The 12,468-nt window shown below is 37.1% G+C and overlaps 1 long non-coding RNA gene across 1 annotated transcript; it reads right to left on the bottom strand.

The window, feature by feature from the left end:
* Positions 1–874: 874 nt before the first annotated feature.
* On the bottom strand, positions 875–1,463 carry LOC137713777 (uncharacterized). Its single transcript, XR_011065335.1, has 2 exons — positions 1,323–1,463; positions 875–1,213 (listed from the first exon to the last, which is right to left on the bottom strand). It is a non-coding gene; the product is annotated as an uncharacterized lncRNA (long non-coding RNA).
* Between the last annotated feature and the right edge of the window lie 11,005 nt (positions 1,464–12,468).

The following is a 12,468-nucleotide window of genomic DNA, read 5'->3' on the forward strand; positions in this document are numbered from 1 at the left end:
CCGAAGGGACCAAAAAGTCATAGGCCAAACATAATCTATTATTTTAATTGAATTAATATGGTTAATTGAATTCAACTACCATATTAAAATAAGGTTTTCGGACATATTCTAAATGCCACTTGTCGCTAAATTAATAAGCCTTCGGATTTCATCTTTATAGAATGAAAATGATGTGAAAAATTGGTGAAGAATTGAAATAAAATGAGGTAAGATAGTATCGAATGCTGAAAAGGATGTGAGAAATGAGATAGAAATGGCTTAGGTATTTATAAAAATAAAAAATTAGAATTTTTTTTTTATTTCGTCCAAAAAAAAAGAAGTCAAATAGTACCTTGAAGTAAGCATGACGTCAGGTAGCTGATGTCAACATGATGTCAGGTAACATGTGCTTGGGCTGGGCTATGGGGCTGGGCTATAGGGCTGGCGGGCTGGCTGCTCTTGACCAGCCCTTTGGTTGGTTCTCCCATTTTTGGCCGGGTGGGGCTCACGAGCCCTTTGGCTTAGCCATCGGTTGGAGACTGTTTTCATGTCAAAAGAGGTATTTTTAGCCCTATGGTCCTTTGGCCTGGTCGATTGGAGATAGTCTTAGGTTTAAGAGCAATGAATCCAATCCACCTCGGTTTATTTATTTATTTTGCCAAACGATAGAGTGTGTTATATTAGACGTTAGATTAACCCAAACAGGATTCTAACGATAAAATTTTTTTAGATATTAGGAGCAATGAATCCAATCCACCTTGGTTTATTTTGTTACATGTATTATTACTAGGGGAGTTGTAACATCTAACAAAAACAAAAGAGTGAGAAAACATGATATGAAGGTGGGAGTAGCAACAAATAATAAAGGAGAATTAATAAAATAATTAGAAGAAGATTACAACAACCAAAAACCAGAAAGATTGTATTCAACAAGCACGTTGTTCTTATCACCCAAAAAAATAATTCTTGTATATTAAATTATTACATGTATGGACATGGAGGACATACAACCGAAGAAAACCCCAACCAGATCAAAAGTTCAAAACCAAAACCCACCGTAAGGCTCAAATTCTTCCTGGGGGTTTTGGATCATGCACCGGATTTGCTCCTACCTCTGAATAATCATTGGTTTCCAGATCCATCCGCCCCTCCACAAATCCTTCTTCCAAATCAAGGACACCTTCATCCAACAAATTCTGACTCGGTAGGTCTTCCTTACTTATCTTCCGGCTTCCTATATTATCCAGAGCCAAGGAAAAGAGACATAAATATCATTCGTCGAGGATCTTGTAATTTTTTCAGTTATTTCAAAATTAAAATAAATAAATAAATAAAAGGCTTACTTGTCGTAGGAACTGCAGTAATTGATGAGAGGACATATGTAAAACATAGAAAGATAAGTAGTTGTGTCATAAAATTACACTTGTGCGCCATGCCTTTGCTTCTTATGAAGTATTCAATGGATCTACACAGCACTGCTTGAGAAAAAAAAAACAGGAGGGGAGAGAGGGTGGGCGATGATGGCAATGGGCATAAGGAAACATGTGGGAATGGCTGGCGTTTTATATTAATAAAGATAAGAAGGACAAGTTGAATATGCAAAAGCCAAAATGTAACTGATAAGAATATTTATCCTAAAGTCAACTTGGGTAATTATTTATTGTATTTCTGTGTGGGTTAGTTCCACTTCCATATATATCATCCCTTGTATTTACCCTTGTATATTTCACTTGTGTTAATCTTCAGCATATTCTTTTTTATAGAACATAATAGATGCAGAACTATTTAAATTTACATATAATTTACATTTTATGCGTTTATGGAATATATACTTGGGAGATTCCACATGTTAATATGAGTAAACAATAAGGTTCACACGGTCCACTTCTAAGGTATTTTAATAATTAAAAAAACAAGTACACGTGTTGAATGGAGTAGTATCACATGTGACAATGTTCTAGATCGAAAAATCTCTTAAATCAAAATGTAAAATTGGCGCAGCGTGACAAAGAGAAGATTAATCAATGTGAATGTTCAAAGAACAAGAAGTCTGGAATCAACCATAGAAAATCTCAATATTTTGAACCTTAACCGATTACATTACAAACATGCATAATGCCTTAAACCTCTTAAATGTCCTCAAAATAGGGTTAGAATTAAACAATTAACAAATTATCTTAAACTTCTTCAAAACTTAAAACGTTGAGTGATGTTACACTTATCACATTTTTTCATACCACATTAGAAATATAACTTACCAATACATATAAGTCTAATCTCTATTGAAGAAATGACACAAATATAATTTTAAAATGTTGTAAGAATAACATTTTTATAAAAAGCTATAAACGATGGAATGTGTTCTAGCTTTTTATATAAGTGCATGCCAGAGGTTCAAATCTCCTTCAATCCCTTTTGAGTTTTGGGTAAGATCTCATTTGATCTCATTAGGAAGACAGAGAAAAAGAAAAAGAAGTTGATAAGGTTTAGGTGGCTCTCCCTAGAAGTGGTAGGCGATGTCTGTAATTGTCTATAATTGTGACCATGCATGAATGTATGATCAGTCGATCTCCATCACTGGGGACAACCACCACAAACCCTAAGTCAGCGAGTGAGTGGGATCTTAACCCTAATGACAATCGAACTTGCCGACGTTGCCATATGCGACAATTGAACAAAGTCACGAGTCAGACGTCTTTCCACCGTCCAAGCCCTCCAAACTTCCCAAGATGTCCATCAATTGTAGTCACGGAGATTCCTTACGTTATTATGTGCTGTACCAATAATAGTACTTAAGACAAGAAGAAAAAAACAAACTTTCTCAAATAATTCACAAATGAACTTTTGTAAGAACAATATAATACACTTTTTCTTTAATTTATATGTCATGTCGATTAATAACATGACACCAAATTGTTAAATTTGGGAAGTTTTAACGAAACATTCTTGGTACTGTTCACTTTTAACAAAAATGATATTTTTACTCTAAAAAGTCACTTCTGGTACTATTCACTTACAACACTTTTTTATCATTTTAATTAAAACTCAAAGTTTTCAAACCATTTTCATTAGTTTTCTTTTAATTTTTTTTTTTTTTTTTTTTTTACAAGTGGTGGACATATTACAAGCAGTTAATATAGAAAATTTAATTTAGGTCATCAAATTAAGATTTGGATTCATCCGTATCTAAATTGTAGAGATCTTATGGATTATCACATCTTAACTTTTCATCGTACATCGTTCGGTCAGAAATCACTTGATTTTTTCATTTAAAATTAAATACGATGAATGACTAGGATATGAGGATTCCTAAAATCCCCACAAAGAGAATCCGGAGAGAATCCTAATCCATCAAATTATAATATACATGGCACCTGAATTTTAGGTCAAAAATTCTTTTTTTTTTTTTTTTTCAAACCAAAGGTCTATTCATTTATAAATTTTTTGAAGTGTCTAACATATCATTCGTGGAGATTTTCAATTTTTTTTTTAAATTTTGTCATACAATGAAATATTATATTAAAATTAAAGAATTTGAATTGAACCACATAATAAATTAATCATAAAAATTTGTATATATCGAACTCGCTAACTAACGAGTGAAGGAAAATATTACTCTTTAATACTAAATGGCTAAACGATATATACAATTATTAACTTTAATAACGTGACAAATATATGTCAACAATACATCATATGATATAAGAGTACGATTCAAATAAAATGACTTTTATAGCATTACTCTCTAGTTTAACTTCTAGCTCGACTTTTCAACCCTTCAACTTTGATTTTAAAACTAAATGCACAATTACTTTTACGGTGCGTTTGATTTGTGGAAAACTAAACTTGGTAATGGGAAATTGTTGCATTTTTCATGTTTGGTAAGGGTATGCTCGGGAAACGACTTTCCTTGACCATGGGAAAATAGAGGGGAAAGTGATGCCCTCCACCCACTTAGGAAATCATTTTTACTTCGGTTTCCCCTTCCTGTTCTTCAAAATTGTTGATTAATGTGTATGACCATTGAGGAACTGCTTTATTAATTTCTTTTATTCTAACAGTGTTATAGCCATAATTTACTGAACAATTATGAAGGCTATAGAGAGAGAGAAAGGTGCGGCAATAGTAGAGAAAATAGAGAGATATGTAATTGTGGGTGTGTTCTATTCCATTCCATTGTGCCTTTATTTATAATAGTAAGGAAGGTTAATTTCTTACCCTTTTAGGATTACAACTCTTAATAGGATATTAACTACTAAAGAGAATATAAAAAGATATCCCTAGATATGTTAGGATTTACACAATTACATATTCCAATAGGACTGCAACACTCCTCATTGAGTGTGTAAATACTCAAACAAATGACACATCAGGTCTTCAGCGATGAAGTACAGTTGATGAAGTCGTCGGCACAATGAGTAAATGCGAGTCTCAAATCAACGGAAGAATGCATAAAAAATAAAAATAAAAATAAACTCACAAAACCTCGCTATGGTAAAACCCAAGTTGGAAGAAAAACCCATAATCTAAGGAAAAAAGTGAGAAGTTGCATTAAGTCAAAACTATACGTCTTTTGGACGCAAGTAGAATAGCTCTCAAGGGTATGATCAGCCCAGGATGGTTGCCTCGTTAAAACCTAATTAGGGAGCATAAACCCAGTGGGAAAAATGCTCCTAATCGTAAGGAAAAAGAGTACATTAAGATCAAGTGAGTATACTTCTAGATACTCCCCCTGAGTTTGACATAACTTCCAAATGAGAACTACAAGCATTGTATATGAATAGTTAGGCATACCAATTCCTCAGACAAACTTCTAGAAGGTTGACTTCGACAGTGATATTGTGTAAAGGTCGGCAAGGTTATTTAGGATCGGCTTGCATGACTTCAATCTCCTGATACTTTGCTGATGTGATGTAGACGTAATATGTCTTGGGGTTAACTTCGTTGATGTATCATGGCTTGTCCGGGGCGGCATAGTCTTCATGGATCGTCGTCAGGACTCAACGATGGATGAAAACATAGCAAGTATTTCGAATATGCTCAACAAGAACTTCTAACCATATCTCACTTGTGGCATAGTAAAGTAAGGTGAGTCTTGGAACGATTCGAATATTTCGCAACTAAGTTCATATCGTGGACCTTCAAGATATTGCAATATCCTTAACGGTAAAGACATAACCATATGGGGATTTTGCCTTGTGTGGGTTTGATAAGTAACATGTGTCAGCATAATAACAAGGCAAGCATCATTTCGAGGATCAGGGGGTTGGATCCGCTGAGATGCATTGGGATTTGCCCAAATTTGTAATACCTTTAGGGAACGTCTTTAATACCAATTCAGGGTTGCGTGTAGGTGCGGTGTTGTATTTCAACAGCGAATGAGATGTCCTGTCTTAATACAATGAGCTAAGTACAACGAAGCGCAAAGTTGAACTTAGATATGGAATTTCGGATTCCATAACCTCTTCAAGGGTTTCATTTTCATATAATGTATGGACGATCAAAGGTATACTCAAATGTGACAGATTCGGGGTGTAGTTCGACTGGTAGACCAAAATACAGTCAGAATAATGCTTGAACTTCAGGTCAAAGTATAAACGAGTTTTCTTAAGATTCTTCATCTCAAATTTCATCTTCAGTTGCGAGGCAGTTTTCTCAAGCTCTTCCGGAGTCTTAGTGAGATTCATGTTAATGACATAAACTGTAACTCTAGCAATTCGAATAAGACTTCATAGTTTAACACGCAAGGGCATAATTCATCCTTGACTGATCAAATAATCACTTAGACGGGTATACCACATCCTTCAGATTGTTAGTGAACGCCTCAAACAAGTTAAGAGGGTGTTCCGTGGTTTTGGAACTGTTTGAACCAGTCCATGTAATTCTTCGGGAACTTCCATGTAAATCTCCATATTAATATCTCCATGGAGAAAACACTAACCACATTTCATAATGTTGCTATCAATCACATGACATTTTGAGAGAAACCTTGTGTCGTAAGACGTGCATCATATCACACTATTTCATTCATCTCATAACGCTACATTTCCCACTTGTAACATAACAGGGTTACCTTGGCAAGTGTAAGAACAACAGGTCCAAAACACACTTTGGTAAGGAATTTGACCTGGATTGTAATTTCGGTTGTCTAATCAGTTCTATGTTGCCACTTAATCAACGAAACACGGTTCGATATTGTCGCTTTTCATTTATGTCGGTAGCTACCATATAAGTGAAAACATCATTGATGGTAATCTCATTTCAATTCCATTTAGCTCACCTAAACTAGTATACTGGACCAAGAACTTCAAGTCTCGGGAGTAATCCGGATTAATCTCATGAGATGGAAATGATTTGAGATAGCGATCGAGTATGGATTCATTGTTGTGCCATGTCTTCCTTTTCTAAGGAAGTGAATCCTACAAACCGAGTGATCTGTCGTGCTCTAGGCCAAGACAGATTGATTGGCTATCCGGCGGTGTACCGAACCGTCTAACAAGAGTATCCAAACTGTCCAACGGGGGTGGCACACCCTTCGCGGATGTTGACTCGACTTCCGTTATGTATGTCTATCTTTGCAAGCATGTTTGCAGTTGGTATATGATCTCGTCACTTTAGCTAGATTAGAGGAATGCATCTGGAGCAATATTCTGAAATCTAGAATTCATCGTACTTGCTTATCATACTTGTGCGGTATGGGGATTGAGATGAGACATAGTGGGCATTGTCCACGCAAATTCGCGTGGTTCTACAGGAACGTTGACGTTCTTATCTCCCCCTAACGGCGGGAAAACTGTCTCATTAAAGTGACAACCCACAAATGAGCGGTAAAGAGATCGCATGCAAGGGCTCTAAGAAAGTTAATGTGAAGGAGAATCATCATCGACAAAGATTCACGTCCTTCTTTGAAGACCCATATTGGTACGTTGCGGTGGCGCAACTTGGCAAATGAAATGTACACCCAAATTTGTAAATAAAAAAAACGTCAGGTTCATACCCAGTAACCAACTGTAACGTCAAAATGGTTAGGTGGCAATGGGCCTTAAGGCAGACCAACATAACTGCGTATAAGATTGCATAGCCCTAGGCATAAACCGAAAACTTAGTATGTTTACCAAAATCCGGGCAATCATTTAAATTGCGCTTTATGATCACTAGGCGAGGCTATTTGGGGTGATCATGGGAATTCAATGTTCAATTAGAAACCCAAAACGACATGCAATACTTTATCAAAAAAAAGTCGATATAAACTCTCCGGCATTATCCAGTCTCCCAGACTTTATGGGATAAGTAGGGTGGTGAACCCTTAATCGGCCAGAAGGTTTAGCAGCAATGTATGTGAACAAACATGTGACCAGTTTGTTGATTTATCAACCAAAACCATAAGTATTTATATGGTCCTCATTTTGGTTGGATTAGTCCACATATATTCCTTTAAATCCACTGTGAAAAGAGAGTCGTTTCGTATCTTTGTGAGGGATAATTTAGAAAATCAAATTTCCCAAACGAGTGGGCTTTGGCAAGTGTGCTTGTAGGCACAAGATCCTTACTTCGGGTAAAGAGATGTGTCGTAGCATCATTGGTCGACCTAAGTGTCCCAAATGGTCATGCCAAAACAAGTAAACTGCTTAATTACCTAGCTCTAGGTCGGCCACATGCGGCGTGTACCCTAATTGGGGGACAGCCCATTAGCCCCAAATCAAATATTCAGGCTCAATTTTGGAGGTGGTGCAAATATATTTCACTCTTATTTTCTTCATTGGTTTCATTGATGATCATTGTTCTCTCGAATATCTTTAAACACTCAATGACAGGGAGAATTTAAGGTCCCTTAAATGGTGATACAATACCATTCATACAACGAGGAGCATGCCAATGCTCTTAATTAGGCTGGATAGACCTGAAATCATTGTTAAAGATATGATTTAGATGTAAAGTTAGTGTGCGTAGTATCGCATTCATCCAGACAACTAACTTCCCCACATTCCTACCTAATCACGTGGTTAATTGGATTGGTCACATGTATACAAGAAACATGATTCAATTAACTCATATTCGAGGAAAATTTCAATAAGATTATCCATAAGTAAAACATACACCAAACTTGAATCCAAGAACATGGGAAAATGTTCACAAAGTAAACCAAAGTTACTAGGGTGGATTTGGCCAACAAGGCCATTTATGTCAAAATTCTACGCTTCCAACGGTGTTCGGTGGAACAAAATTAGTCTCACATATTAACTATGAGAATGGTACTCCTTAACAACATTGGTAGGGGCACGAACAAGTGTATAACCAATGATCTATTCCATCGAGACAAAAGCAGATTCTGCAGGGTTAAGGTTTGGGAATACTATCCCTTATTCTTGAAGTTTTAGGTCTTAGTTGCCAAGGATCATGCTTTGGGCATGATGCCACACCTTGGCAGGCCCTGATTCTACCATATGTTGTAAAAACAAACTCGAAATTGGATTGTGAGAGAGTATGTTTTCGTTGTATCCCTGCCGAAGCAGTGCATCACCATTCGGTAGGCTTTGATTGAACTGGTTTAAGCCATTCGGTAGACTCTAACTGAACTGAATCTATACCTTTCTCTCATGTTTGTGGTAATAATCAAATCTGAGAATTTGGTAAACTTCTACTTTCTACACTGCTGATTCAGGGGCGAGTTAGAAACATGGCAGGACAAGAAAAGTATTTTCCAGTCAAAATTCAATCAGATTTATAAACTTTAGAATTATACTCATTAATGGATGTAATCATGGTTGGCTTCAGGCAATGTCTTGTACCCCACATAAAGTGGTTTCTATTAGAAAATGTCTAAATTAGGAAAATCGAACTTGTGATGGTTCGACAATCCACTGAATTTGAGGGAACAAGATTGTGATTGGTGCTATGGGAATGAATCATCCATAAGCATCAAAGTTAGAACATTCGAGTTCTAAGACATGGTTTCATGAAAAACGTCGGGTTTTCAAACGTCGGGTTTTCAAACGTCGGGTTTTCATGGGTGTATTGTTTTACAAAAACTAGGTTTTCATGGGTGTATTGTTTTACGAAAACTTCGAGTTTCAAAGGCACTAAATTTGAAACTATACGTTCAATTTTAGTTTATGAACATTTAGTTCATAAAAGAGAGGTTCCTGTAAGAACACAGAATGCATTATGCTAATTTAAGTGTAGTATTAATGAGTAATACTATAGCCCAAAATAATATGCAGAATGCAATATGCAATATGCTAATATAAGCAAAATAATATTAAAATAATATTATTGAGTTGAAAATACCATAGCCCAAAAAATAGGGTTGGGTGCCGTAAGCAAAAGAAGGGCTCGGGTTGGGTATGGCTGCAAAAGCAACCCACTGAATGGTCTTCAGGCCACGGGCCAAGTTTTTGAAGCCCAACAAGAAGTTCTAGCGTAATTGGGGCCAAGGGAGGGGCATGAGTTAGGGCCCAACGAAAGTTGGCCTTGGGTTCGCGTGGGAAAGCAAGCCCAACAAAAGCTGGCTTGCAATTTTGGGTCGCACAGGGCCCAGCCTAGGCTGGAACCGAGTCCAATAGGCTATGGCGTAGGTCCTGCAACCAAGAAGGCTGCGGCATGCAGGCCGAGATGCAAGGACAAAACCCAAGAAAGCTGCAGGCTTCCTTGGGAAGTAGACTGGGGCTGCAAGCCCATCTAGGTTAACTAGGCTAAAGGCATGGGGGTCCGTGTGGTGGTAGCAATGCTCAGAGGGCTGCTGCAGTGGTGATGCCACAGTGGTGCCAAAAAAAAAAGCCCAATTTTTCGAACCTAGGGTTTAAAATAAACCTAATTTGCTTCTAATTTATTTGATATACATTGACTCACACATTCCACATAGCAAATATAATTGCGTAATGCATGAAACAAATATATATATATATCGTAAGGAAAATATAAACATAGATGGGTTCATACATCATGGGGAATGTTTTCATGCTTCAAGGTCGTTTCAAATGTCTTATTTTATTTTAAGCGTACCTGATTGGTAGAAAACTACAGAAGCCTTTGAATTTGTAGAAGATCATTTTCATAAATCCGGAATTGCATTTCCAATGTGTTGTATCACATTCAACACAGAAAAATTAAATTGAATCAATAACATGTAGATCAATTCCAAATGATAAATTAATCACAAAAGAATGATTAAAAGTAATACTCCCCTGATTGAAGATCAAACTCTCTTGTTAGTGCAGCTTTAAGAGCGTGCTGATAACGTGTTATAAGCATAATTTACTGAACGATTATGGAGGCCATAGAGAGAGGGAAAGGTGCGGCAATAGTAGAGAGAAGAGAGAGATAAGTAATTATGGGTGTGTTCTATTCCACCCCATTGTGCCTTTATTTACAGTAGTAGGGAAGGTTAATTCCTTACCTTTTTAGGATTACAACTCTTAATAGGATATTAACTACGAAAGGGAATATAAAAGACATCCCTAGATATTTAGGATTTACACAATCACATTCCTATTCTAATAGGACTGCAACAAATGGATTTTTTTAGGGTAAATTACATAAAACTACCTCAACTATTGGGTCAGTCGCAGTTTCATACCCTATCTTTAAAAAATCTCAATGTCATATCTCATTTTACAAATTTGTAACAATTTCATACCTTCCGTCAGTTTGTCTGTAAATTCTTCCGTTAAATAGTGACGTGGCTTAAAAATATTAATAAAATATTAAAAACTCAAAAAATAAAATCATTTAATTTAATTATTTTTTTTTTTTGCATGGGGACCCACCCCTTATCCCTTCACCTTTTCTTCCCCCTCCCGTCTTCCCCCCAACCCAAAACTAGAACCACCCCAAACCCAGATCCCACCCGCCACATCTCCCTCCCCCCCACCACTTGCTGCAGCATCCAAACCTACCACCCCAACCCACCACCATCAACACCGCCACCAGTTCTGCCCTCTGTTTCTCCCGAGAACATCTCATATTCTCCTCGAATTTTCGTCCCCGTCAGTGAAAACAGTTATAGTTGGACGACCTGTGTCCAGGCAATCGACTAAGTTGCAGAGAAAGAGATGATGGTGGCCTCTAGAGCGTGGGTATATGAGAATTTGAGGAAAAAGGCACAAAATTGCAAGCTTTATTTCGGAGCTCCGAAAGTCTGCTTAGGCGAAGACTCGACTAACGACCGAGTCGTCGAGGATCGATAGAATCAGGTGCTGGAGCTCCACTTTAATGGTGGAGATCGAAGATTGCTGCGTTGGCTTGTGACCGTTTGATGGCGACCATGAGCGAGTTCGAAACGGGCGGGTCGTCAACGAGTTGGGTTGAGAAGACCCGATTGAGCGAGGCGCTGAGGCAGAGCTCCATAGTGAGAGCTTGGAGAAGTGGGTTTGTGGCTGGTGGCATTGGCGAGTAGGGGTGGTGGGTTTGGGTTTAGCAGCAGGTGTTGTAAGAGCTGGTGCAACAAATGGCAGTGGTTGGGGGGGAAGAGAGATGTGGGTGGGATATGGGTTTGGGGGGGTTTTGGTTTTGCGTTGGGGGAAGACGGAAGGGGGAAGAAAGGGTGAGGGGATAAAGGGTGGGTCCCCATGCAAAAATAAAAAATAAAAAGATTTTATTTTTTGATTTTTTAATATTTAATTAATTTATAATATTTTATTAATTTTTTTAAGCCACATCACTATTTAACAGAAGAATTGATAGACAAACTGACGGAAGGTATGAAATTGTCACAAATTCGTAAAATAAGGTATGACATTGACATTTTTTAAATATGGGTATGAAACTGTGACTGACTCAATAGTTAAGGTTGTTTTATGTAATTAACCCTTTTCTTTTTTTTTTTATCATTTTAATCATTGGGAATTTTCCTCACTCATGAGAAACTAACATAAAACATTATTACTTTCTTTTATGACAAACTTGAAGGAAAAATTAGAGATTTATGTTGAGATTTCACTAGATTAGCATGCATATACTTTAAAATAATGCATGACAATAGAATCAATAAACAAAAATTAATCAAAACTAAATACCCTTCAAGATTTATAGGCCTAATGATTGAGGTATCAAATTTAAAAAACATTTAACTACAGAGGAAGGGAGAGAGGATTGTATACCATTTGGAGCCAAGATTGGCCTCCCCAAGAAAGCTCCTATGCTCCTTAGAACCTTTTCTTCTCCTTTTTGAATCTCCATGAAATTTCTCTTGGCTTTCTCCATAGGTCCTCTCCGTCGATTTCTCCAAAAATTGACACATGAGACAACCTAAATGTCACACACCTCTAGTAGATAAAGACTAGTAATTTGTCCTTTAGGGGCCGGCCTCTAATGTTAGACAGGGAGAAACGTTCTCCTCTCTTGTTCTAGAAGTAAACCACCAAAAACCATAAAGAGAAATAAGCTAAGTGTTAGCTAATTTAGGGAGGTAAGTCAAGTGAACTGACCCTATCCTTGGGCATAAATAGAAGGATGGCCCTTTTGGATCTTATGTCAATTTCGTCTTTTCAA

This window comes from Pyrus communis, chromosome 13 (assembly GCF_963583255.1).
Source record: "Pyrus communis chromosome 13, drPyrComm1.1, whole genome shotgun sequence".
Taxonomy (NCBI): Eukaryota; Viridiplantae; Streptophyta; class Magnoliopsida; order Rosales; family Rosaceae; genus Pyrus; species Pyrus communis.